We start from the raw sequence: 24003 nt of genomic DNA, 5'->3' as shown, positions 1-24003 counted from the left end.
GCTCATTTCAACACCTCTTTCCCTTGAGAGTGAACATTCCTAACAAAATGAGAAAATAGGACTCATTTGCTTTTATAATCGGATATTGCAAAGAATTGTGTCATATTCCCTTCTCAAGAAAAGTCTTCCTTTTTCCACTTTCAGGAAGGTGCTTTGTTAATGTTTGTTTTCTAATTAGTTCAGCTTGTAGCTTCCAATTCTATAAATATTTCCCAATCTCATTGTTTCCAGTCAGTAATCAAGAGAGCTTTTAAGAATATGATGTATTCCTGTTTTCTTTCTAAAAACTAGGATCCTAGAATCAACTTTACAACTCATCTAAATAGTATCTAGTTCAGCTCCCTCATTTTACCCAGAGAGAAAGTAGAACTTGGTGAGCCCATCTTTCTCTACCCACATTAGGAGTTGAGTACTGGGCCTTGGCTCACTCCACTTGAAACCCCAGCCTCAGTGTTGCTTCTGCTTCACACCTCCTCCAACTTTCCTGGTGGATTTGAATCTGCTGAAGTTTGAGTTCCCACTCAGTACTATTGGAGGAACCAGGAAAGAGCTGCTACTTTTCTCTTGATGTCACTTTGTGGCTGGGTAGAATGATTTGATTAGACTAGGGAATTTCTAAAAGGCTTTCCTGAGGATCCAGCTGTGAAAGATGAATCACAAGAAAGCTGAAGAGTACGAACCTTGATATTTCAAGTCTCTTTTGGTCTCCTCGGTCTTTTCTTGGTCAGGAGTAGATTGTCAAAGCAGACTTTTCCTTGCTTGGGTTGATTGGCCTTAGTTACTTCTCCAAGAATATTTTAATAATTTAAATGACATGATTTGTATTTGCTCTGCCAAGAACCGAAAACCAGGTATGCTTGTTTTCAGTTGTTTTTGTATGTAGGAAAGTCAGGCTGTGAGGGTACCCTGTGAGATAAGAGAATGAAATTCAACTATGATTATGCTGATTTTGACCTGTAACCCGAAGCTTAATCTAAAATTAGGGAGAAAAGGAATTTCTTCAGAAAATCAGCTCTCCTGAAGGGGGTGTAATGACAAGAATAGGCAGAGTGCTTTTTAGAATGCTGAGTATGAAAGGAAAGCCAAAGTTGACATTTGGAGACCAGCTATAAAGGATAAAGCATCACCATTTCCCCAAAGCCATCCATCATGAGCGGTTGTTCATCTGATTACTAACCAAACTTAAATGGATTCTTTCAGAAATTTTGGCAGGGACCCCAAAAATTTATCTTTAGCTGGGAAGGACTAGAAAAAAGGTAAAAGAAAAGGAGGAAGAATACCACAAGTAAAACCTAAGTCTCTGCCTCCCAGTTCAATACTCTTCTAGTATAAAACATTTCTCTCAATAGATAGGAATGCAAAGCAACTTTTGAATGTATTGGAAAAGGGATAAGAGAAGTGACCATCCTACTTTGAATCAGAAGGGCTATTCACTTATTCATGAATGTAGTGTTTCCCATCTTTCCAAGGCTCTTTCATTTTTCAAAGAGATATAAAAACTGTGCATACTCTTTGACCCAGCAGTGCCACTACTGGGTCTGTATCCCAAGAAATAAAAAAAGGAGGAACAGGACCCACTTGTGCAAAAATGTTTGTGGCAGCTCCTTTTGTGGTAGCAAAGAATTGGAAAAGCAGTGGATGCCCATCAATTGGGGAATGGATGAACAAGCTGTGTACATGAAGGTAATGTACATGAAGGTAATGGAATGTTATTGTTTTATAAAAATGAACAAGGTGATTTTGGAAAGGCCTGGAAAGATTTGCATGAACTGATGCTGAGCAAAACAGCAGAACCAGGAATACATTACACAGTAACAGCAAGAATGTGTGATGTTAATTATAAAACACTTAGTTCTTCTCAGTGGCTCTATGATTCAAGGTAATCCCAATAGACTTTGGACAGAATATGCCAGCTGCATCCAGAAAAAGAACTATAGATATTGAATGTAAATCAACATATATACTATGTTAACTTCTTCTGGGTTTTTTTTCCCTTCCATGGTTTTTCCCTTTTGTTCTGATTTTTCTTTCCCAACATGATTCATAAAGCAATGTGTATTGAAAATTAATTTTTTTAAAAAGAGAAGTTTCAGTTTTGCTGTTATATCGCCAGTGTTCAGCACAATGGAATACTGAATAAATGCTTGTTGATGAATTGATCACTAAAGATTTTCAAAAAAATCACAAAAGTGCATTTACTCTGACAGTATGATATGTGCTTGTGGTTTGAGGCAGAGACAGATTAGACTTAGAGAAGAAAATATCAGTTGGAAAGCTATTATTTGTGTGTAGACCTAAAGAAATGAGGGGCCTAGTCAGGGGGTTCCCAAAGTCTTAGGGCAGCTTTAAGTTATTAAAGGTAAGACTTTTGGGAACGCCCTTTATAGGGTAGTTGGTTGAGGGTGGAAAGGAGGCGGCAGGTATAGTGCGTTTTGCAGAACTAACATAGAAAATTTCTGTCAGTTGGTTCAATGTCAGGTATAAGATAAAAGCGAAGAGTCAGAGATGGCACCTGGCCTGAGAGGATTGAAGGGTTGTTAGTAGAGAAGGAGGAGCAGGTTTGGGGGGGAAGTGAGGTATTCTCTGCATCAGACTGATGTAAGAGGAAGCACAATTACACCCTTGGGTTAGTGGCTTTCAGATATCCTAAGTTAGAGTTGCCTTGTGGAGGATTACTTGTATAATGTGCAAATATGACACAGGGACGAGCTCTTTCAGTCTCACTTTTCTGTTTCGGTTTTGGTAAATAGGTTGAAGATCTTTACTATTGGTTTGAAATTTATAAGAGCTGTGTAAATCCCCCAACTTGTCCAGTTATTTATTTCAGAAAGAAGTCAATGTTCTGTGGAGTAGGAGAGAAGCCTATGTGATTTTAGGGCTTCCCAAAGGGGCAGCAGAAGGAAGAGACCTAATTTCTCAGGCTGCCCAGAGCCCCTCTTGTGCACTTTCCCTGCTGGCCTTCTATAGCTGATCCTTTCACAGCTGCAATCAAGCCCAAAGGGCTGTGATTTAGATTTGGAATAGTAGTCACCGAATTTTGCTCATTTTACAGAGGTCTAGTGTTCTGTACAGGATCACCCAGCAGTAAGCAGAGCCTGGATTCTAACCTTCTCTGAAGCTTTCTTTTTAGTCCTCAAATCCTATGTCGATGGTTGATGGACTGTCACTGCAGCTTCTGGGAACCTGGTTTCTTGTCCGTTACTTTATTGTAGGGTACTTTATTGTAGCCTGTTTACCCTTGCTGCTTTGAGTGATCCATAGGAAAAAATCATTTCATTATTTAGGCATTTCAAGATTCCCATATGTCTAACTAGGTAATTTGGCAAGGTATTTTGACTGATTAGCACCATTTCCTTTTTGCCTATTATAGTTACTTAACCTTCTTTTACAGCTAAAATATACAGCTATAGAGCAGCTGCCAATTAGCTCCCTGTAGGAGCCAAAAGTCTCAGTTGTTTTTTGTTTCTATTTGCTGAAAGGGTAGATCATATCCATTAGTTAGAACTGACATAAGAAGAGATGGAAATACTTACCAGCAGTTAACGGGTAATACAATTATTCTTTCCTTATGTGATTGTTTTGGATTTGTGCAGCACATCCATCTGTTTGTTCCTTAAAAGGTAAAATGTGTTGATGACAACAATTTGTAACTTGCATGAGGGAATTCTTGGGACTACCAGATTATTTCAGAGAAGCCTTTTGCTTCCCCTTTAGCAGTGAACATCCAGTCCTTTTAGATTATACTGTAGCATCTGAATCTTTTCCCTGTCTAAAGAGCAGTAGGTGTTCTGTGAGAATCTCTTCATTACATCAGCCCTTACAAAGGAGGATGGGATGTTCCTTGAGAATCTCCTTCAGGACTTAATTTTATGTTGGATAGACGAGCATACTTTCAGAACAGATGAGCAAAATTCATGAATCCTTGATGCCTTTTTTCACCCCATAAAGTATCAGGGAATTCTGTTGCTGGATACTTAGGCCAAAGTGTAATTCAAAAGAACTATGAGGTTTGCAAATTTATACTCTTGCCTTTACTTAACTAAGTTAATATTGCTTGTTCAAAATAAATTCTTTGAAGGTCTTTTTCAAAAGAGCATCTTGACCACCTGCTAGTTACAGATCGATTTCCATTGTATAGCAGTCTCTTAAGTCTCTCTTCAATCGACATCAGCTATTAAGGAGGCTTCCGAGCCATTCTTTGTGTTTAGGGGTCACTGCTCTACAAATAAATCTAGTTCAGTGGACTGTGAAATCAATCATTACATCATAGACACTGCCTTTGAAACCTGTATATTGATGACAGTAGAAATGTTTGTCACTCAGTGTTATGTAAATCTTCAGAGCTTTTGTGAGCACTGTTGATAAGAGATATCATTAGGAATAAAAAGATGCTTTCTGCTATTTAAATTCCATAGTACAAGGAGCAGAACACAGCCAGAGACCCAAGGCTCCTGTCTTTGGCTGTACCAGGAGTTAACTTTCATTTTTTTTTCTCTTATGAAATGAGAACTTTAGCATAGTCTCTAGACTAGGATCTCTTCCTATCTATACTTCACACTTCCATAAGAATGACAAACCATCCGGACTGGTTTGCCTATAAAGATGGTGTAGGGGACTCGGTTTGAAGCCATCTCCCCTCTATCACTTGATCCCCTTTGTGACCAGAAGTACTTCTTATGAGACAGCCAGCCCTAGGTATGGCTTTAGAACAAAATTGACCCAAATATATTGTCACTAACTTTGTGTTTATAACAAACTTTGATACCCACACTGATGATAACTACTTAGCGTTATTAGAATGCCACTGTTTTCATATTTGAGAACATATTTTAGTCCAGCATTTCATTCAATTGCAAGTACAATGTACTTGCAGGAGTTAAATACACGTATTGTCACTTTCATAGAATACAAGTTTCTTGTGGACAGGGACTATTTTATTTTTGTTTTTCTGTCCTTAGTACTTCATTTAGTATAAAGGTGTATAATAAATACTTGCTAATTGATGTGGCTTCTGAAAAACTGAACATTGAATGTAGTTCCCAGATCAAGAAAGGTAGTATTGTCCTGCTATAATTTGAGGTAGTGTTGAGTATTATGGAGTACAGAATTCAGGATCTCTCAAATATATCTTATGAGGACAAATTTCAGACATTGGGCAAGTTGTTTTAAATATTACTGTTTGCTATATACTATGTTAATTTCTGGGGATACAAAGAAAAGCAAAATGAGTTCCTGCTGTCAAAAAGCTTGTGGTCTTCTTGATCTGAGATCTGTGAACTTGATTTAAAAAATATTTTTATAATTATTTTAACATAATTTGTAATTTTATTATTTTATGAATTTAAAAATATTATTCAAAGAAGAGATCCATTTCACCAGAATGTCAAAAAAAAAAAAAAAGGAACATTATTGTACTGATGAGGAAAGCAACAATATGTAAATAACTATATAATAAAAGTTAAATATAGAGTAGAAGGGAAGTGGTGACTGCCTCCTGCACAAAGTGGAATTTGAGCTGAGCCTTGTAGGAAGCTGAGGAATCTTAACAAATGGAAGTAAGGGGGAAAAGACTTAATGAAAAGATGCAGATAGACCAGTGTGACTGAATTATTTACTGTTTTCAGGAAAAGAAGGTGTAAGGCTAGAAACAAAGAAAGTGAACAGGTTATAAAGAAGAATTTATATTTGATCCTGAAAGTAATTATAAAAGGAAAATTCCCAGCAATATACTAGTCAAAATCTATAGTTCTCACATCCCTCCTTCCTCTCCCCCCCAAAAAAGGTACTACAAAAAATCCAGAAAAAAAGTTATTTTTTTTGTTTTATTTATTTAAAGGCAATTCAAAAGGCAGTTAGGATTGCTCGAGATGTGCTTCTCCTTTTACCAAGAGAAGATAATGAAATACAATATTCCAGAAGGCAAAAGAGATAGACTTACAATCAAGAATAATTTTCCCTGCAAAACTTTACATAATCCTGCAGTGAGAAGATGTGTGTGGATATGTGTGTGTGTGTGTGTATGTATGTGTTTATTTACTTTTTTTTGCTAAGGCAGTTGGGGTTAAGTGACTTGCTCAGGGCCACACAGCTAGGAAAAATGTCTGAGGTCACATTTGAACTCAGGTCCTCCTGACTTCAGGGCTGCTGCTTTACTCACCATGCCACCTAGCTGTCCCTAAGAAGATGTATTTTTGATGTAACAAAGGACTTTAAAGCATTTGTGATGAAGAGATGAGAGCTATGTTCAGACTATGAAGTGTGAATAAAAAGTCCAAAGAAAGCTGGACAGGTATATTTATTTGAGCAGTTGAAAGGACATGATGATTTAATGCTAACATTCTAAAAGGGAAAAAGGAAAACAAATGTCTCTTCCCAACCATAATGGCTTCAAAGAATGTTGTTGAGGGGAGTTAACTTTTTAAAGTTTTTTAATTTTCAAAAGATATGCATGGATAATTTTTCAACATTAACTCTTGGAAAATCTTCTATTCCAATTTTTCCTCTCTTCTCCCCCTGCCCTTCCCTAGATAGCAAGTAATCCAAAATGTATTAAACATGGTAAAATATGTGTTAAATCTAACATATGCCTACAATTATCTTGATGCACAAAAAAAAAAATCAAATCAAATCAAAAAGGGAAAAAATGAGAAAGAAAAGAAAATACAAGCAAGCAATAACAAAAAAGAGTAAAAATGCTTTACTATGATCCACACTAAGTTCCCACAGTCCTCTCTCTGGGTGTAGATGGCTCTCTTCATCACAAGATCACTGGAACTGGTGTGAATCATCTCATTTTTGAAAAAAGCGACATCCATCAGAATTGATGTTGCTGTGTACAATGATCTGAGGGAGTTAATGTGTTAAAAATTGGCTTTAATATGCAGAAAAAAAGTAGAAATTCAGAAGAAAGCACAAAGAACAGTTTTGGTAACATGTAAAATGTATTGTATACTTTAAGAAAAACTAGCAAGCAATATAAAATGAAGCTTTGTAGTTTATAGACTTCTTTTGTGTTTTGTGTGTAAAGAATTTTTTTTTTTTTGTATTTAAGTGCAGAATTTTTTAAATGAAAAAGTAAAGTGGCAATACTGCTGCTTGTATTGTTTACTAAATAGATTAAATGTGAGGAAAATGCTTTATGATTGTACCAGAGTACCTGCCACATAGTATTACTAAATGTTTGAATAGAGGAAATAGCTATCATATAACATAAGTGCAGCAACAGCAAAAGGAAACGTTGGCTGAATCATCTCATCCCACCAGACCTGTATCCTCACCTATAAAATGAAGGAAGCTGACTAATTGACCTCTAATGGCCCTTCTAGCCCTGGCATTAATGATTCTCATAAAAACTTAATGAGAGTTCAAAGGAGGGAGAAATAACTTCTATGTTAAACTCATGAAAAAGAAAAGTAGTCCGGGCCTTAAAAGACAAATGAAATTGAGTAAAGTAGGGAATCAATTTTTTGCTCTGACAAAGTTCAGGCAGCACTGAAAGCACTGATTTGCCCTTTAGGACACCCAAATTCAGCGAAGATGTTTTGAGTGTCTGTTGTATGCAAAGCATTTTATGAGGACCTGGTTTTCTGGATACAGTCTGCTGGTGGATACAGCAGATAAGTAAAATAATTTGAAGAAGAAAAAAAGCACTTACTATTAGGAAATTCAGGAAAGTTTTGAAGGAAGCTTGCTGGGTATTCATGAAAACATTTATGGTCCAAGTTTTTGGCAAGTTTGATATCATGATAAGGCACAACAGAAATATTTACCTGAACATAGTAACTTGTATAGAAATAGAGCCCCATTATCAAAATTATGTAACTTTTTTTTTTAACATTACTATTTTTTCAGTTAAAAAGCATTTATTTTCTTTTCTTCTCTCTTTGCATTCTCCTCCCAAGAGAACCACAAAAGGGGGGGGGGTGATGGTGGTGGTAAATCCCTTAAAACAAATATTCATAGTTAAACAAATTCTTTCATTGGCTATGTCTAAAAACATGTCTCATTCTGCATTTTAAGGTTTCTCTAATACTTCTCTAATAGAAGATAGCATACCTTATCCAAAGTCTTCATGAATCATGATTTGTCATTACATTTTTTTGGAGATCTATAATTTTTCAAAATTGTTTTATTTTGCTCTACATCAGCTCACAAAGGTCTTCTGATTTTCTTCTGAAATCGTCCATTTCATCATTCTCTATGGTGCCATAGCATTCCATTCCATTCACATTATATAATTTCTTCTGCTATTCCTTAGTGGGTATCTATCCCCCTCATTTCCTTTTTTTTTTTTTTTTTTTTTTTTTTGGTACTATGAAAACAGTTGCTTCCCAGAGAATGAACATTCTTTAAATGATTTTTCTAAAGAAGGGCAGTCATTAAGATGACAGGAAAAGATAATGAGGAATGTTGGAAGGGATATGGGAAAACTGGAACACTGATACATTGTTGGTGGAACTGTGAATGGATCTAACCATTCTGGAGAGCAATTTGAAATTATGCTGAAAAAGTTATCAAACTGTGCATACCCTTTGATCCAGCAGTGCTTCTACTAGACTTACATCCCAAAGAGATCTTAAAGGAGAGAAAGGGACCCACATGTGCAAAAATGTTTGTGGCAGCCCTCTTTGTAGTGGCCAGAAACTGGAAATGACCAATAGTATAATTTCAGAGAGGTCTGGAGAGACTTGCCTGAACTGATGCTGAGAGAAATAAGTAGAACCAGGGGATCCTTATACACAGCAACAAGAAGACTATGCAATGATCAATTCTGATGGACATGGCTCTCTTCAACAATGAGATGATTCAAACCAGGTCCACTTGTTCAGTGATGAAGAGAACCATCTGTACCCAGAGAGAGGACTGTGGGAACTAAGCGTGGACTACAACATAGCATTTTCACTCTTTCTGTTGATGTTTTCTTGCATTTTGTTTTCTTTCTCAGGTTTTTTTTTTTTCCCTTCTTGATTCAATTTTTCTTGTGCAGCAAGATAACTGTATAAATATGTATATATATATTTTAACATATTTAACATGTATTGGACTATCTGCCATCTAGGGAAGGTGGTATGGAAAAATTTGGAACAAAGTTTTGCAAGGGTCAATGTTGAAAAATTACCCATGCATGCATATATATATATTTAAAATAAAAAGCTTTATTAAAATTTAAAAGAAGAAAAAAGATGTAAAGAAGGGTGGCCATGTAAAGAATGGCTAGACAGCTTGACTTGTAACCAGGATAACCTCCATTCAAGTCCTTCTACCACCTGGTGCTGGCTTCTGTGACACTTGACAAAACCTTGTCCCTATCAGAGTTCTAGCCACCTCTAACCACCCTGTCAGTTTCTTCAGCTGCGGGTCTCCATGTACCATGGCCATCTCAGACTTCTCGGCATTGTCACTTCATGCAGAATTGCTTTGAGTAGCAAAGAGAAAGGAGGCTAATGCTTGTGCTTCAATAGGGGTTTCTTTTTTTTATTACCGCCTTCCCGAACACACCATTATGTGCCATCTGTGGCAAAGATAGCTTGTGATCTCACTAGAGACTGTTGTACTGCTCTTCAGGCAAGTTCCACTTGATCAGAAATACCTCTTTAAAAGGCAAACAAATTACCAAGAGTGAGCATAGCAGCATTTGTCTCTTACCCATCAAGTCAGAGTGGCTGACTTCCCAAGAGGGAGGGAGCACCCAAGCTGGGCCTGTGGAGGTCTTTAGTTAAGTGTGCTGGTATCAGGGCCATTGGCTGTGAGGAGGCTGGTTACTGCTGCTCTACCAATAGGATGAGAGGGACTCAATGGGACTGGCTCAGGAAGAGAAATGTAAGTGGTCCCTTGCTGTGGCTCCAACACTATTTTTAGGAATATTTGAGAACATTTCAGTGTTTCTTGATTTGCTTGTTTCACTTTGGAGTTGTTATCATTGTGTTAGTATTTCTCTTTTCCAGGCAGAAAGAGGAATTGAGAAATCAGGGTTTCTTTCTTTTTCAAACTGGGCGTTCTTTATTTCCTCAAATATACGGACTATCGGTGTTCTGAAAATGGAAAGACATAAAAAATGTTACTGCAAGAAAATACAGTGCGTGGTAGAATTAAAATTGCATTTAAGTGTTCAGCAGTAGAAGAAACGTCCTATTATTTGCCAATATATTTTCAGTGAAACAAACTATAATTAAGTCCTGGATTCTATAGCACTAATTAAATGCAATTTGTAATGTTGCAGATGACAACTTGAAAGAGCAGGATTCCTAGGGATGGGGCTGTTGAATTCCTGACTCCATCAGAAGTTAGGGATCATTTCATTTAGCCTTTGCTTGCAACTTACATTGTCCAATTATACCAAAGAAAGCCAAGTAGTCTGTTAAATATTTGCCAGAGGAATAAGAGATGCCTCATAAAACTGTTTTGCGGATGAAATTTTTTTTTCCACTAGTGAAATAGGAAATATAAATTACTTGGTTACTTAATTTTTATGAGTGCTCACAATGCGCTGGGTCCTAAACAGGAGGCCCTTCGCCCACTAGGAAATTATGTTCATAGTTCAGTAAGGCAAGTTTGTTTTTCTTTAACCTCTTATCTCCATTTATTTCTTTTAATTTGAATCTTCTGTGTACGTTGCAAAAGAGTTATTTATTATCATTGGTAAATGAGCTCTCTGAAGGTAGAAATTCCATCTTTCCTGTGGTCTCTAAAGCCTTTCATGAAGTGCCTTCCATTTGGGGAGATCAATACCTGTTCTTGAAAGATGGCTGGAATTGATTAGGCAGATAAGAAGTGGGAGGTATTCCAGGCATGCAGGACAAAGGAGAAACTTGTAGAATGTTGTTCTTTTAGAGTAATTTTATCTTGAAAAACTCATTTCTAATGAGGAATGAAAAGAAATTGCTCATTTGGCAAAGCTCTAAAACGGCATTGTCTTTGAATGTGGACAGCTGTTGTTTTTTAAAGAAACTCTTGCCTTTGGTATGTAGTGTGTCCTTATCTCAGTGATTCCATGTATCAAATTTAAGTTTATTCAGATTTTTTAAAGATACTGGACTGATGAAGCATTTTTAAATTCAGTGAGTGCACACTTGCAAAGACTATAAGGTGGCCTTGGTGTCAGAGAGTTAGAAGTTTTTTGCTTATAGTCTCTTGGAGAAGATCTTCCTACAGTGGGTGGAAGAAGGATGCTCTCCAAGGGGGGAGGAGGAGAGGCTGCTTGAGCTTGAGAATGTCTCCTGGAGCATAGGACCAAGAAGGAGTGGAACAATTGTGAGGGATGGGATTACTTGAAATGTTATCTGGACTTTAAAGTAGATATGGATGTATAAAAATGCTGATGATTTATGTGGATTTATTTTGTATTCTGCAACTTTGCTAAAATTGTGGATTATTTCTAATAGTTTTTTAGTTGATTCTCTTGGGTTCTCTAAGTATACCATCATATCATCTGTTGTAAAGAGTGATAATTTGATTTCTCATCTGGAGGGAGCTCAAAGAGAGCTCTACTTTTCTTTACCTCTGGCTTGGTCTGTCTCTCTCCTTTCCTCCCTTTCTCTCACTCCCTGTTTCTCTCTTCTCCTCATTCTCTCTCTTTGTATTTCACTTTCCTTTTCTCTGTCTTTCTCTTTTTCTCTACCTCCATTTCTTTAACATTTATTTTTGCCATTTGGATTGTTTATCCAAACTTGACCCTACCCATTCTCCCTTGTGGAGCCCTCCCACGTCACAAAGGACAACAAATCTGACAACATAAGTACCTATCTCTTTCTAATCTCTCCCTATCCCATTCCTGCTGATAGGAAGAAGGCTACCTTATTTATTCTGCTTTCTCCTGGGTGGAGATAGTGCCTTACAATCAAGTACTTTTTACTTAGCTCACCACCCTTTCCATGATTGCCCTTGTGGAGATGGCCACTTCCTTCTTTTGGTTGTTATTTCTTTCTTTTGTATCATTTCATACAATGGCTTTTGTTTCCCTGAATTCCTCTTTGTTTATATTTGGAGAGATAATGTTGCCTTAAGTTTGTGTACCATATTTGCCAGACCATTCCGGGTCATTCCCCTTTGGGTCATAGGATTTTTTCCTCTTCCTATCTTCAAGGTAGTTTTTTCACCTTTGTTACTCTTTACTTGTGCTCACTTCTTTAGGAACCATGATGCTTTGTATGAATAAGAGGCTTCACAGCCAGATCAATAATGCAGATCTCAGTATAATTTAGAGGATAATTGCTTTCCCAGTATTTTTCTCCCTGGGAATGTCTGTTTATCCTCTCAGATATTTTCATTTCTAACTGTTCCAATTGAGTTCCATTTCTCCTCTAAATTATGAAAGGAAAGAAAGGAGTAAAACATGACTCTGAAGTGAGTAATCTGAGTTTGCATGTGAAAAAGAACACACGAATTATAAACTGTTAAATAAAGTTCATTGACTTTCAGTACACTTCTTCCCCCTTTTTACCCCCTCTCCCAAATGACTTCTCTCCTTCCTACATCCAAAGGGAAAACCTGTTACTCATTAGGCTTCCTTGGCATTCCATCTGTTTAAATTCAGTGCTGGACATGGCACACCAATTTCCCAGTTTCTCTGAAACGTTACTGTATTAGGAAAAGAGTGTCTTTTTTTTTTTTTTTTTTTTCATGACTTGGGTGTCAAGAAGCACCAAATAAAGTTTGCCTCATGTTTCTTGACTTTGGGGTCATGAAAAGAGAAATCATGCTCTTTTCCTAGTACAGTAATATTACAGAGAAACTGGAACCTGATATGCTATGGCCATTATCACCATCACTGACCCTGTGGACTTGTTGATGTGGTAATTCCCTCCAGCAATGCAGTTCACATCTTATCCATGGCCATAATCTCAGTTTTTCTAAGGTCTGTTAACATTAGCTTGGTTGTATCTTGAGTTATCTGCACTTTTGGACCACCCCATTTCAGTATAAAATGTGAAAAGGAGATGATTTTCAAATTTGGATCCATGTACTCATAGACTTATTATGATACTCCTAATTCTCACAGAGAATTAGAAACAGTGCCTTAGGTCCTTAGCATAATTATTGACCCATCTTTATCTTTATCTTTCTCACTCTGCATGTGTAGATTGGGCAGATCTTTGATCCTTGATACATGTCCTTGTGTCTCCTAGTTATAGAATCATTTGGGTGCTGAAATGTTCTCTGAATCTCCAGTAACATTGAAACTTTAAAATTAATAGCGCAACTTTTTTAGATAGAAATCTTAGTTGGTACAAAGTATCACATTAAAGATTCCTACTGATTACAGTTGCCATATTTTTATTAAGCAAATGCTTGGGTTAGTGGCACAGGAAGCAGGCTCCATACAATTTTGCTACTCACTGACCTGAAGCTCAGTCATCTGCATTGCTTTGGCAGCAGGTTCAGAAGTCTGTTAGACATGAGACTGACTGCTTAATAGGGCTTAGAGTGATTTCCTATTTGATACTTTTTAATGTTGATGACTAGATTACAGAGCAGCTCAGAATCTATAGTGTTGTAGCTGGGGAGACTTTAGAGATCTTTTAGATCAACTCTCAGTTTTCAGATGAGGAAACTGGGGTTCAGGGAAATAAGTGACTTGTCCTTCATCACACAACTGGTTCATGGCAAAGTCAGAGCTGGAACCTGCATTTCATGGAATCCAGTCTTGTGCTTTATTTTTTTCCTAATACCCCATTTGAAGAATACTTTTTACATTTCTTCGACTTGCATAAGAGTGACTGCTGCAGTCATACCCAGTTTCTTTAACTATCTCTAAGTCATTTTAGATGTAAAGAGAGAGAAAGGAGAATGGGAATGGGCCAGACAAGCTTATGGCTATAATAAAAATTGATAGGGCAAGAGTGCAATTAAAACCCTTCTCTTGCTTCACTGAGAGACCTCTAATAAGCAAACATAGAATCAAACAGATTGAGGATGGTGTTTTTTTTAATGACATAAAACTGTTGCCCATGAGGTTTTTGGCTGCATCATGAATCTAATTTTTCTTAATGGTTGTGATGGACTACAAATTCAGAAGTGCTGAGAATATTGCAGTAAATTACTGAGCCGTCAAATCCTGTCATCTGTCATCTTTTATCTAAATAGAAGATTTGGTTTCTAAACTGCCAGGAACAAGTAAGTGGGACCCCTTCAAGGTTTTATTTGCTCATGCTTGAGTAATTCAATTCAAAGGCATCTAAATATAGAAAATTAAAAAAAAAAAAACCAACACTAAAGTGATGCATCTCTTGCTTGTGTAACCTAGGGGAAAAAAAATCTATAGATTTTCCTTCTTTCAGCCTGAGAGCCCTTGAAATATGTCAAGCATTTATAGTGATGTAAGCCCTACTTGTATATGCCAAAGTTAATGACTCACACCTTTGCCAATAATACATTGCTTCTTGGATAGCAGAAGAGGCTTTTTTTCTTGTTGGAAATTTACCTTTGGTTGATTGAAGAAATATTTTTCAGTGCCTGATATGTGCAAAGCATTGTGCCAGACAATATGGGGGATACAAAGCTGAATGAGTGGTATGCTCCCATTAGGTATAATGATCTCATAGATTTGTTGCCTCTTATTTTCTTCCCTTGTAAAGTTGAAGCATTTAAATATATTTATCTTTTATTTGAGCTGTTTGGGCAAGGTGAAGGAAAGGACAAGACTGCTTTTATAAATAGGCAAAAATTGCTGAAGAGATCAGGAGTTCATTTGAGAGACTTTTTAAGTATCTACTATGTGCCAAACATGTAGTAGAGATATACAACCCAATTACCCCAAATATAGGGGTAAGGACCCACTATTTGACAAAAGATTTCTCAGCCAACTGGAAAGAATTCTGACAAATTAGAATTAGACCATCATCTCAAACACTATGTGTACATTATTTGTACGTGAAAGGCCAAAAAAAGGAAAAATTTCTTTCTGAAGCTGATTCTCATTAAGAGAGAAAATATAATAAAATGAGTTAGAAATGATAAAAACTTTGGGATTGGGAGGATAAATGGCTAATCCATCATGGAGTCTGTGACAGAAAATTCAGGCATGGTCTGACATGTACTCTATAATATCTCTTCCTGGTTAGTTCCTCCTCTATTTAAAGGAATAAATTAACTGAATGAAATATAGCCAGTATGGGAATTTATTTTGCTTGTTTAAGAATAATTTTGTTTTTCTTAATTTCTTTTTAATAGTTGAGGCAAGGGATAGAGGTCAGTTAATGAGAGTGTAAAGGGATCCTGAAGCCAGAAAGTGAGGAAACTGCTGCTCTGTGCATTATCTGTCTAGTGGCCATAAAATCTTTGCTTGAAAGAAGTTTAGTTAAGAGAAGGTCCATCATCTCTTTAGGTATTTTTCTTTTGCATGATATACATCATCACATCAAACTTAAATCTTCTGCCTTTTCCACCCTTTATTCCTAGTTTTGTTCTCTTGGCCCAGGTAAGATATAGCTTGGAAAGGCTATCATGTCAGCCAAGCTTTTCCTTCTTTAGCCTAAGCATCCCCAGTTCTTCAACCAATCAAAACAGTGACACTATTTTGAAACCCATCATTATCCTGTTTGCCCCAGGTTGAATTTCTTGCCACTTTACCATTGACTTTTCTACAGTATAGTGTGTGGTAAACTGAACTCTTTCCTCTGTGTGATTTAACTAGGACAGAGTATAAGAATGCTATTCTTTCCCTAGCCTTGGATACTGTGACTGTCTTCATATAGTTTTCATAGTAAACAAATTCCTGGCTCGATAAATTCCTCCACCAATGCAGTCTGCACCTTCTCTACCTTTTTGACTTTTAAATATTGACTTAAAACACTGAGAGGTTAATCAGTATGTGTCAGCAGCAGGTGTTGGACTCAGAGAAAGCTGGCTTTCTTCCCATTCTTATCATGCTTCATCATTAATGTGTGTTGGAATAGAATGGAGTTGTTCTTGTAGTTCCTTACCTCTGGCTGCTAAAGCAAATTCATTTGTTTTGTTGGATGCTGCAAATTCTGGTGACTAATCCTAGCCCTTGAATAAAAGGTCAAAAGATAACCTTTCAGGTCTTTTCTGTGGTCTTCATACTTCTAAAAATATTGTTAATTTGTTTCCCATTAGTTTCACAAGGTGGAGAGAGAAATACTATTTGTGTAAATGAAAATAAATGCTGATTAATAATCAAGGATTTTTGTTTCTTGTGAATAATTGATTTATATGGATTTCTTTGTTGAATACAAAGCTGGACTTGCTATAGTTTATGACATTGCAGGGGAAGTGTGGGAGGGATCTCTACTGTTTCTGGGATCCTATAATCAAAGATATGAAGGCCTTCCAAAGAGCTCTGGTCCAACTTCTATGCTTTAATAGGTGGGAAAGTGAGGTCTCAATGTAATGAAAATGAAGCCCTTGGCCAAGGTCACCCAGGCATTTGGTGTCAGAAGTGGGATTTGAGTAACAATCATTTGATTCCAGAGGCACTGGTTTTTTTCCTTGGATAATTTTTACATTGAGAAAAATGTTGCTAAAAATATTGAAGTCTTTGCCTTACCTGAATATTTCCTGATATCTATTTGGCAAAAAATATGTAATTCCTAAAAATTTTTTTGATTTCTTTTATTTTTCAATAATATTTCCCCCCAAATATATGTAAACATAGTTTTCAACATTCATTTCTATGAAATTTTGTGTATGGATTTCTTTTTTTTTTTTTTTTTTATTATATATATATATATATATATATATATATATATATATATATTTATAATATTATCCCTTGTATTCATTTTTCCAAATTATCCCCCCCTCCCTCTATTCCCTCCCCCCGATGACAGGCAATCCCTGTGTATGGATTTCTAATAAAGAAATTCAGGTTAAGAAAGAAAATTGTTTCCTTAGTAATCTGTTGTTTTCCTTTTGGCTAAAGCAAACAATATTGGTTTTTATGTTAGGAAACATATGTTTTAAGTTCAACTCTGCCATTCAGCTCTTTGAAGTTAGAGAAGTTATTTATCCTCTGCTTCCTGCTTCATTTTCCCCATCTATAAACGGAGAATAATAATAATTATACTACCTACCTCAGGTGACTGGTTTAAGTGTCAAATGTCATACAACCAAGTTTACAAAAGTCTTTGTAATCTTTGCTTGTAATGAGGCATCTTGACATATTTTTTAGGCCTCATTGCTTGTGTCGAGGTGATTCTAAGATCTAAAAAACTGTGTCAATGAAAATTAAGTTTATTGTGTAGAAAAGACATTGGAATATGTATATGTCACCAAAGGACCAGCCTAAGTAGATTTTTTAAAAACACAGTTATATAGTCAGCAAGCATTTATTGAGTTCCCCTGCTTTCTAGGTACTGTGCTAGTTTCTGGGATTATAAATATAAAAGATGAAAAAAATTCCTGCTTTCAAGAAACTTACATTAAATTGGGGAAAATAGCATATATATATCAGTATATACACAGAATAAATAAAAAATAAATTATATTTAGGCAATTAGGAAGAGAGAGTACACTAATATTGAGAGTATCAAAGTCTTTTTGTGAAGATGGGGCTTGAGTTGAGTCTTATAGGGGAAAAGGGACTCTATGGGACAAGAGGTAAAGAGGGAAGATTTTCCTTTCTTGGGAGATGGCCATAGTACAGGCCAGAGAGTGGGCCTTCATTGAATGCTAAAGGTTAAGAACAGAGAGCAGGCCTGCTTGGGTAGACTGCTTAAGTATGGGAAATGGAGTAATTCATAAAGAGGCCGGAATAGTAAGTTGGGACCAAGCTGTGAACACCTTGAAAATCCAGATTGATAGTTTATCCTCCAGGCAAGAGAGAGCTCCTGGAGTTGATTAAGTGGAGGAGGGAATAGAGGGCAGCAAATCATGGCTCTTTGAAGTATAAAGTAATAGAATTATAGTTCTTATGTCAATTGGTCAATAATCATTTGTTAAATGCCTATTAGTTGTAGACATTGTATTGTCTTAGAAATCTGTCCTCCAAAAAGACAGTTTCTGCCTCAAGAAACTTATAATCTAATGGGAGAAGACAGCACATAAAAGGAGGAGGAAGGGAAAAGTAGAGGAGTAATGATGCCAAATTTTAGAAATACAGCCCCTTTGGGTAGAAAATGAAGAGAAGGCTGGTAGGGTAGAGTGTGGTTGCTTAAATGGAGGTTCTGAGAGGGGCTCTCCAGTCAAAGGAAAAGACTCCAGGACCAGTGGGATGAGGTGGGAATACCAGGGATGACCAGATCTTGCCAAGATGAGGTTTCTGGAGCATAATGGAGAAGTCCAGAGGAGTTGGAATGAAGATTCATTTTGCCCTGAAATGTGCTGGTGATCGTCTTTCTATTTTCTTTCAGGTTGCTGCCAACACTAGCCCTGGTGTGCTGGGTACCTTCCATCGTGGATTTGTATAGAACACCAAGATAAGGTATTTTCTGATCTCCAGCTGAGAAGAGGGGGAATTGTTGCTGATGTATTTAAAGCTGCTGAAACTGTCTGAATTCCATTCTGAGCTCTAATACGAGTTAAATACCTATAGAATTGATTAATTTGAAAGAGAGGGGAAATATTTTACCATATAATAGAATGCTTAGTTTTGAGGAGTGAAGAATATACTTATTTTCTCTCCATGGGGCAATATGCATAAAGTAACAAGTTCTTAACATGTCTGGTGAGAGTCCCTTATAGAAAACAGCCTGCAGATAGTTTCTGAATATTTGTTCATGTCAGACAAGTCAAGCACTAACTGAGATAGTGCAATCTAGAGAGGTTTCATGGTATGCTGGGAAGACTCCATCAGTGAGGCATTTAGTAAGCATTTACTCTATGCCAGGCCACTGTGTGAAGCCCTGGAGAAACAAAGATGAAAGTGAAATAATTACTATCCTCAAGGAGCTTCCATTCCAAAAGGGGAGATAAAATATACATGCGCGTGCGCATATACGTATGTGTATTTTCATGGTCACTTGATGTCTGCTTTGTGGGTTCCTTTGTGTGAAAACACACATGCATAGAAACATGAATGTTTATCTGTAGTTTGCTTCTGTCTCCTGTCTATAGAGGTATATAGATCTGTATATATGTGTGTATGTGTTTATGTATACCCACGAATGTACACATACAAAGAAGACCTCAAATGACTTTGAATGAGAAAGTACTAGCCCTACCAAAGCTGGGAAAGGTCTGCTATTTAATATGACCCTTGAGGGTGCATCTCCAAAGAACCAGCGATTCTTAAAAATTGGAGGTGAAGAGGGAGGAACATTCCAGGCCTGGGAGATGGTTAAAGTAAAGGTACAGAAGTTGGAGCATCATGGGTAAGGAATAGTAAGGTCTATATGACTGGACTATGTTAGTGTATAAATGGAAATAGTATTTAAAGCAAATGGAAATTTAGGAAGAGGACAGTGTGAAGAGTTTTAAAACTGAAGAGTTCGTTTTTCATCCTAAATATATTAGGGAGGGGCAGCTAGGTGGCGCAGTGGATAGAGCACCAGCCTTGAATTCAGGAGGACCCGAGTTCAAATGTGGTCTCAGAAACTTAATACTTCCTACCTGTGTGACCCTGGGCAAGTCACTTAACTCCAGCCTCAAAATAAATAAATAAATATATTAGGGAGCCTCTAGAATCTGTTGAATAGGAGTGGAGAGACAAAGCATCACAGATGGACCTGCATGACCAACCCTGTGCTTTAAGAACGTCATGGCATTTGGAAAAGAGATTGGAGAAGAGAGAGAGGAGGATATTGCAGAAGTCTAGGCCAGAGGTGGTAAAGATTTGAACCACAATAGTGGCTGCAAAGATACCAAAAACGGGCTTGTCCATGAGATTTGGTAGTTGATGGCCTCATTAGGTCAGGTGGAGTGAGACATCCGAGATGACACTAAAACTGCACATTTAGGTGATCAGTTTGGTAGTGCCCTCCAGTTTTAGAAGATCAGAGCCTTGAAGAGAAAGACACTAGATTCTCTTTTTGATCTGTTAGAGCTGGTAATAGAGCTGGTAGGGCTAGATACGTAGATCTAAAAGTCATCTGCATGAAGATGAGAAGCTGCCGTGGCTGGAGTTCAAGAGCATGGCTCACTTGCACCTGTTTTTCTTCTGTCTCTGACTGGGGCTTGAGTTTAAGACAGCCCTCTCTGACAGTAGGATTCAGGGATAGGTCAGTACTGGGCACCTCTAGGTTTCCCTTCCTTTCTTCAAATCTCACCTCCTGCAAGAGTTTTTCCTCTGGCTTCTTCCTTCTGAAATTATCTTCCATCTACTCTCTCTCCCTTCTCCCTACCCCAGTTTGAAATGTGAGGGCAGGCACTATTTTTGCCTTTTTTTGTATCTTGAATGCTTAGTACAGTGCCTGATACGAAGTAAAAATTGAATCAGTTCTTATTGACTTACTGATTCACATCCTTTCCTGGATATGCTCCTTGAGGCATAGATGTGGAACTGGAAGAGCAGAAATGACAGAAGTCATCTGACTGGAGCAGATGTAGAGAGAGGGGCAGCTCTGCTAGAGGTGATACAATGAGATGGCATTTTTTTTTTTAAGGACAAAATCCTCCCAATTAGCTGAAAGATCTAGTAGGGAATACAAGACTCATGCTTATTATTTGTTGATGATGAAACGAGAACAAAATGCTTCCATGCCAGATCTCTTTCAACAAGAGATCTCCCCACCATATGCCAGAATCATTTAAGATTGCTCATAAGATAAAACGAGAAATAATGCTGTTCTATGACCCTCTGACAATAACCTTGGGCAAGGCACAAAACAGGGAGCTATACGCTTGCCAAAAGCATTCATCCTTGTGATAGATGAGGTAGTCTAGGCAGAAGAAGAATTTCCCTGTGGATGATGGAGTCCTCTGAGTGTTCTTATTTGGAGATGATACTATTGCTGTCTGCCTTATGTCCCCAGAACATTTCAGAGCCTCCTGAGAGAGATTTATAGTCACTTTAAAAAGATTGGCTTGTCCATTTCATAGACAGCATTAAATAGATGAAGGTTATCTTGTTCAGATTTCAGTATGTATTTGTATGAAGAGCCTATAGAAGTTTCCATAGTATATATTTTGGGGACAGAAAAAAGGAAGAGTGTGGGTCAGATTACTTTTAGGAAATTACAGAGATATTTTTTGTTCCCCTTAAGCTTCCCTTGAAAACAAAGGCCTTCCTTGTTAACTTTTTACCTACCTGTGTTCCTTAATGAATGGAAAAAATTATATTTTTTCCATTGAACTAAAAATATCAATGGCTAGTGTCTGTTGGGTGAGAAGGTGGCTACATGTCTACAAGGAGGACATCTGAAGAGCAGGAGTAAAAAGCGTTTTCAAGACATTATACAGAAGGAAGGGATGGCAGCAGGGGGGGGGTGTGATGGGAATTGAGCAAGTCTCCACCGCTTTTCACATAAGCATAGGACAAAATGAGGAAGGCTGCCAGCACACTGGCTCCCTATCATGGATCTTTGGGAAAGACGTGAGATAAGAGCAACATAGGATGGCTAGACTTGGATGATTTGGGGTCTGTGTTTTTGGAGGAAGCTGTGAAATCTTTGAAATCATAGAACAGTTTGAATATTACAGGAAATGATAACAAAGAGACACATTTTGGCATCTGTGGGGGTGGATAGAGCAATCCTTAGAAAAAAATGTATTTTTTTGAACACAACCAAAATTAAACAGTAAAAAGGAACTTAACATGTGATTTTTAAAAGCTAGAAAAAAAATACTTCCCAAATAATCACAGGAATAGGAATATGTAGAAATATAATTGGGAAAAGCTAGCTTTTTTTCTTTTTAATCTTTTTTCCCAAAAATCTTTCATTTTTAATATTCTCTTTAATATTCAATATTCCTATTCTTCACTCAGGGAGCTATTCCTTGTAACAGAGTTAAAAAAAGAAAAAGAAACCTAAGCAAAACTTGAAAAAACCCACAAAAACAGCAACTGATTTGGATAATCACAAGTCTGGTCAATCCAGAAGCATTTATTAGGTGCCTGTTCTATGCTAGGCCCTGTGCCAAGTACAAGAGACACAGAGAAGGACCACAATGTGGAGTTCACATTCTCATAGTGTAAATAGTGTCCATGGTGTGTGATTTTAGAAGAAAGGTGCTAGCAGGGGGGTAGGAAGGGTACCTGGAGAAGGTGGGATTTAAGTTGAATCATGAAAGACTGGAGAAGTTAGAGGGGACAGTGGCTGCAGAGTCATGGGAAATGAGAATATTATGGAGGAGCAGCAAGTTGACCTGTGTTTTTATGATCATCTTTGGGGAAGACAGCATTCTTACCTGGTGGCTTTTTGAGAAGTTGATTCAGGACTCTGGCATCAGTCTGGAAGGAGCATATTCCCAGTTGTGATTCATTAGATAGATGACTGAAGGAGTATTCTGGAGTTCTGAACTTCCTATTCCGGCTGCTGAGCCTCAGGAAAACTCTAAAATGAAAGCATTGGGGCAGATTCTTTCAATTAGTGCTCTATTGGTGTGAAGCACTTTGCAGCATGTAGCCACTGCAAGAAAGACTGAAACAGCTCCTGCCCTTGAAGAATTTATATTCCATTGAGCACTCTGCTATGTACCCGGAGAAGACAATATGAGATAAGATGAGGAACGAGAAGATGTCTCATCCCTGGGGACCTCCAGAAAGATTTTGTGATGTTTGAGCTGAGTCTGAAAGCAGTGAGGGTTTCAAACAGGAAGAAGTAAAGAAGTAGGCCTTCCAGAGGAGGCAGAATAGTCTGTAGAAGGGTCGGAAATGACAGAAAAATTGGAGTTTGGGGTTCATTGATGGGTGAGCTTGGTTATAGTGTGGCTGAGAAGTGGATCAATCTATGTGCTCAATCAGTCTGGAAAGAGGAGAAAGAGCTAATTTGTGAAGGGATTTAAACACCAGAGCAGAGAAGTTTGCATTTGATTCTAAATCTAGCAGTCCTGAAAAAAGAATATGGCAGCAGCAAGTCTGTGTCTTGGGGAAATTCCCTTGGCAGCTGTGTGCATCCAGCCCTAGCAGTCTGGGATTGCTCTCTTTCCTTCCATTGTTTTCTCATTGCGATTTTTCTGTAGTAAGAACAACTTGGGCGTTTAAATCAGATTATTGGTTATTTTGAGGGTCTTAGAACAGAAAGGGACTCCAGTGAGGATCAGTGATTCCACCAGACTTGAACAGGTTTGCCCTCAGATTGCTTTTGTTTGAAAACCAGGCCACAGCCTCCTCCCATAGTCTCTCCCAGCTGGTAAGGGCTTCGTTGTGAAGCCCTTCTGGAGATGACTCGTAACCAATTTTGTAACAGTTTCTTCTTATAACATCTGCCTGTCTTGTCCTTCTTACCTGTGACTTCTTCTCAAATACAGCCAGTATACCCCTCTTCAGTCTTTGAGCCGAGCCCCTTCCATGTTCTTTATGCTGAATTTCATGAGGCACAGTGTTGGGGTCCTTTACCACCCTGGTGATTTTTGTCCACTAACTTCCTACCCCTCATCTTTGTACTTGAAGAAATTGAAGCTCAAGGATTGTAGTGACTTGCTTAGGGATTGAGGCAAGTAGCTTCAGAGGAGGTGTGTAGGCCTAAGATCTCTGACCCCTCCTCTGAGTACACTGTTCCTTTTAAGGAGAGTCATTTACAAGCTCCAATCCTCCATTTTCAGATAATTACTGACTAGAGATAGGCAGTTAGGAGCCTCATTCAGTTTTATCCTTCCTCAAATTCTGTCTTGTTATCCAAGGTATGACCTAAACTGCCAGTTGTGTGTCACAACTGTGATGTGCCTTTATCCAAGCCATTGTGTTCTTCTTGCCATGTTTCCTGGTTCTGCTCATTTCATTCAGCATCAATTCATATAAGTCTCTCCAGGCCTCTCTGAAATCATCCTGCTAATCATTTCTTACAGAACAATAATATTCCATAACATTCCTGTACCAGAACTTATTCAGCCATTCTTCAATTGAGGGGCATCCATTCAGTTTCCAATTTTTTGCCATTACCAAAGTGGCCACCACAAACACTTTTGCACATGTGTGTCCCTTTCCCTCTTTTAATATCTCTTTGGGAT

The 24003-nt window shown here is 37.7% G+C and overlaps 1 protein-coding gene across 8 annotated transcripts in view; it reads left to right on the top strand.

Annotated features, from left to right (window-relative positions):
- The window catches only part of PEAK1 (pseudopodium enriched atypical kinase 1), a 250264-nt gene that overhangs the window by 22935 nt on the left and 203326 nt on the right, over positions 1–24003 (top strand). For all 8 annotated transcript variants that reach the window (XM_074296510.1, XM_074296507.1, XM_074296511.1 and 5 more), the window contains one exon: positions 18309–18379. The gene's annotated coding sequence lies outside the window, so the exon portion shown is untranslated. The remainder of the gene's footprint in view (positions 1–18308; positions 18380–24003) is intronic.

Source organism: Sminthopsis crassicaudata, chromosome 2 (assembly GCF_048593235.1).
Source record: "Sminthopsis crassicaudata isolate SCR6 chromosome 2, ASM4859323v1, whole genome shotgun sequence".
Classification (NCBI taxonomy): Eukaryota; Metazoa; Chordata; class Mammalia; order Dasyuromorphia; family Dasyuridae; genus Sminthopsis; species Sminthopsis crassicaudata.
This window is presented reverse-complemented; position numbering and strand designations above follow the sequence as displayed.